Source organism: Mandrillus leucophaeus, unplaced genomic scaffold (genome assembly GCF_000951045.1).
Source record: "Mandrillus leucophaeus isolate KB7577 unplaced genomic scaffold, Mleu.le_1.0 Scaffold225, whole genome shotgun sequence".
Lineage (NCBI taxonomy): Eukaryota > Metazoa > Chordata > Mammalia > Primates > Cercopithecidae > Mandrillus > Mandrillus leucophaeus.
In genome coordinates, this window is record NW_012102310.1 from 2,646,969 (window position 1) to 2,651,958 (window position 4,990).

Sequence of the window (4,990 nt, forward strand, 5' to 3'; positions counted from 1 at the left end):
CTCAACACAGAAGGAAAAGAATTCTTGTCCTGATGGAATTTAAAATTTAGTGATGGACTCAGTAAAAATAAGAGAAATAAGTAAAATACATAGTATATTAGATAATGATAGGACCTATGAGTAAATAGAGAACAGGAAAGGCAAAAAAAGAATGCTATTGAGGAGTATGGGGATTACAATTTTAATAATGTACATTTCATTGAATAACCCTAAAATATGTATTTTGACAACTTTAAATGCAATTTTCCCAGTATACATAATATATAGTTTTGATGTATGCAGCCACTTAATTGTGTAATTACACTATTTCCTACTTTTTCATGTCAGTTAATCCCTGTATTTATGCAATGGATAAAAAAACAGTAGGATTTGGTGCATTCATAGGCTACTCTTCTGTATCAGGAGCTGCTGGACATTAGTATGATTATTTTAGTATTAATCACTATTATGCTTTTTATTACACAATTCTTTTTATTATAAAATTCTATTTTTGTATTTACTTTGCCTGATGAACTCATAATCAGAAATTACACATGAGCTAAAAAAGATTGTGTTTACATATTATTTTAACATTAATACTACTGGGATAATATGAATGAAATGGTTTCCTTTGTGGATTAAGTATCAGTTTATAGTTGTGATTTTTATGCCCATATAAACAGCATATGTAAGTTGCCCAGCTGTTGAGACTAGAAAGAATAAACATGCCATCTTCAGACACTCAACTGGTTATATTCTCCCAAATTAGGGAAGACTCAGTAGGAAGTAAAGTGCCTTCCATTATCCAATCCTTGCCTTCCTTTGATCCACTTCCATGAAGCAGTAGGATGGACTATTTTAGCCTTCACAAGTTGATGCTGATCATATCCCTGCCTACTTTTCTGTATAATCACTACTCAACAGCAATATACAATAGCTACATTCAAGGCACTTCTTGGAGGACATTATTTTGAAGTCACTTCTCCAAAATGTTCACAGAAAGAGCTGAAATGAGACAGGGTATTTGTGGAGGATTCCTTGAAAGAGAGGCAGGATACACACCCCTCTAGATTGGGGATTATAATCTTTAAGGACTAGAGAGGCCAAGAACATAACAAAATTGAATTAAGGCAATTATGTGACCTGTGGCATGCTGGAGAGCAAGTACTTATCTAGGGGACTGTCATCCCTCAGCTCTGCAAAATACTCCTGTAGGTCAATTCCTGAAAGCAGATGAGCACTTTGCAACCCCGCATTTAAATACACTATAATCTCCCTCTGATTAACGTGGGCTTGTAAAAGTCTATATACCCAAACCGTGTTATTCTAATCTCTCTTAAAATACATTTTTAAAATTGTAATTGTACTGTGAATTCAACAGTCTGTGTAGAAGAAATGAGGAGACAAAGACTTATGAAGCCAAGGGTTGCATTTAGTATATTTCTGTATCATAGTGTCGTCCCATGAGGACCCATTGGATAGATTTCTGTCTGGTCATAGTATGAGGAAGTTGTGCTTCCACTGTGAACAAATGGCTGACTTTGTATTAAGGATAAAATAAGTAGACATGGACGTTACCATTTTATATCAGGAGCTAGTGGCTTTAGACATGGATATTCCACTTAAAAGTATGTCATTTTGACTGGGTGTGGTGGCTCGCACCTGCAATCCCAGCACTTTGGGAGGCTGAAGTGGGCAGATCACCTGAGTTTGGGAGTTTGAGACCAGTCTGACCTACATGGAGAAACCCCATCTCCACTAAAAATACAAAAATTAGCCAGGTATGCTGGTACATGTCTGTATTTCCAGCTATTCGGGAGGCTGAGGCACGAGAATTGCTTGAACCTGGAGGCGGAGGTTGCAGTGAGCCGAGATCGGGCCCTTGTACTCCAGTCTGGGCGACAGGAGAAAAACTCCATCTCGGGGGCAAAAAAAAAGTGTGTCATTTTTTGACTCTTTAAGCTGTATCTTGCAAAACTTAATCTCACTTTATGACCAAGATCTACCCAGTGGAGCTTATCTTACAATATATAGTTTGTCTTCAATTTCATTTCTGATGTTATCTTATACTTTCGTCATTCATTTAAAATCTTACAGTAGCCCGTTAGTTTATCTTGTTTTATTATATATAAGTATGTATACCACGTTAGAACTTTTGGAACAGGTGAGATTAAAAATAAATAGAAAAACAACTTCCAAAATCTGTAGTGATCAAAATTTTTCTTCTCACAATGACGTTGCACATTAGTGTACTATGAGGTAAGTCAGAAATGACAATCTTTTTTGTCACTAAATATAATAAGGCACGATTCTTATAATGAGATCATAAATGGGACCATTGCTCACGTTCTTGAGTGTGACAAAGGTAAATTTACATCTGGAGCTGGGAGTGGCATGTAAATAGAAGTTTATCCTTTGTGCACACACATGATTGACATGAGCCTTGTCTTGTCTTATTGTGCAGTGGCACAATGTCAGCTCATTGCAACCTCCACCTCCCAGGTTCAAGCGATTCTCCTATGTCAGCCTCCCAAGTAGCTGGGATTACAGGTATGCGCCACCATGACTGGCTACTTTTTTGTATTTTAGTAGAGATGGGGTTTCACCATGTTGTTCAGGTTGGTCTTGAACTCCCAACCTTAGGTAATCTACCCACCTTGGCCTCCCAAAGAAATGTTAGTAATTTTCTTTGGCAAAATTATACCTTTTCATGAATTAAAAAAGAACATTTTATCTTTCCAAGGGATATAATCCAAGATCAGTGTTCATGCCTTTGTCCTCAGAGCATGGCAAGGATAGTAGCCCCTATCTCCCTGAGGCCAAGAATTATTAAGTATTGGGGAAGGCACAACCTCCTGGACCATTCATAGAAGCCCAATTAATATGTTACTTATAAAATTCATCTGTCACATGTGCCTGACCAAGAAAAACAACAGTGAGAGCCAATGGGTTAAATTCTAGGTGTTTATTTACCTGATTTTACATTTGAAAAATGTAAAACATTTTAAAAACAGGTAAATAAAGGAATCAGCTTTAATTTCACATAAAAGGAAGATAAGACAATATAAGATAGATATATCACACGTGAAAACTTCTTAAACTTTTTGGATACATGTTGAAGTCTTTCTGTATTTAATAGCTCCATACATTTTGATTGGTCACAGACCAATTGAGAACATAACGAAGGCTGCGGTCCCTCTATAGGAAAACACACAAAGGCATAAGCAAACCTTTTTTTATAGAGTTTCTGCCAAGTTATCCAATTTTAGGTAACAAATTCCAGCTATTAACTGTAGAGAGCTTATTTATTCATTCAACTTTTTGTTCAGTACAAGGGTGATCTTCTTATGAAGATCTGCATCTCTCTTGCCCTGTACCTCAAAACACACTACTATCTAGGCTCACTAAAAGCATGATCTGTTACTGTACCACTGACAAACATGGTTTCTGACCAAATCTAAACAAATTAGAGAGTTTTATACTACTCAAACCATGATTAATAGGAACGAATATGCAGGGAGGCCGAGGCAGGCAGATCACCTGTGGTTGGGAGTTCGAGACCAGCCTGACCAACATGGAGAAACCCTGCCTCTACTGAAAATACAAAAATTAGCCAGGCCTGGTGGCTCATGCCTGTAATCCCAGCTGCTTGGGAGGCTGCAACATCTTTTCCTTATCTATCCAGCCCAGTAGTTGAGATTTTGCTAGTATATTCTGATGCTTAAGCATATGTTTAATAGGAAAGCAAGAATTAAATAAACCATTATACATTTATTCAGTGAAATATTGTATAGTAACTTAAAATGATGTTTGAAAAAAATTAGTAATCACCTAGAAAAAAATGCTTGCTTATAAACTAGTCTCCCTTTATCTGTGGGGGTCTTGTTCTAAGACCGCAAGTGGAAATCTAAAACTGTAGATAGCACCAAACCCTATATATTTGTTTTCTTTTTTTTTTCCATACACATACATACCTATGATAAAGTTTAATTTATAACATAGGCACACTAGGGAATTAACAATAATAACAAAATAGAACAATCATAACAATATACTGTAATAAAAGTTATGTGAGTTCGATCATTCTCTGTCAAAATATCTTCTTATACTATGCTCACCCTTCCTTGTGATGATGTGAAATAGAATGCCTACATCATGAGATGAAGTGAATGGAGTAGGCATTGTGACATGTTCGGCTGCTGTTGACCTATTAGGTGTGTAGCATCTGCAGTGTGGATACACGGGACAAAAGGATGATTCACATCTTGAGTGGGACACAGCAGGATGGGCCAAGACTTTATTATGCTACTCAGAATGGAGTGCAATTTAAAACTAATGAATTGTTTATTTTTGTAATATCTGTTTAAGATTTTTGGGCTGAGATTGACCATGGATAACTGTACCACAGGAACGGAAACAGTGGATAAGTGGTACTATTATATTTTTAAGATAATTAAGTAGACTGCAAAATAGTTCCATCAGTATAACCACAACTTCTTCAACAAATACTACACAGAGAGGGGAGAAAAGACTAGAAGGCACCTCACCAAAAATGTTAGTAATTTTCTTTTCTTTTTTTTGAGATGGAGTCTTGCTCTATTGCCAGGCTGGAGTGCAGTAGCACGCTGTCAGCTCATTGCAACCTCCACCTCCCAGGTTCAAGCGATTCACCTGTGTCAGCCTCCCAAGTAGCTGGGACTACAGGTACGCACCACCATGACTGGCTAATTTTTTGTATTTTAGTAGTGACGGGGTTTCCCCATATTGGTCAGGCTGGTCTCGAACTCCCGACCTTAGATGATCCACCCACCTCAGCCTCTCAAAGAAATGTTAATTTTCTTTGGGAAAATTATAAGTTTCCTCCCTCCTTTCCTTCTTTCCTCCCTCGCTCCCTTCCTTCCTTCCCTCCCTTCCTCCCTCCCTCCCGTCCTTGCTTCCTTTCCTCTTTCTCTCCTTTCCCCTGTTTTGTTTTCCAAATTTCATAATGAAAATGCATTTATAGGCCGGGCGC

At 37.5% G+C, this 4,990-nt stretch overlaps 1 long non-coding RNA gene across 1 annotated transcript in view; it reads left to right on the forward strand.

Annotated features, from left to right (window-relative positions):
* Positions 1–2,286: 2,286 nt before the first annotated feature.
* LOC105540694 overlaps positions 2,287–4,990 on the forward strand; it is a 10,439-nt gene continuing 7,735 nt past the window's right edge. Inside the window, exon 1 of the long non-coding RNA XR_001006239.1 lies at positions 2,287–2,344. This is a non-coding gene — a long non-coding RNA (uncharacterized LOC105540694). The remainder of the gene's footprint in view (positions 2,345–4,990) is intronic.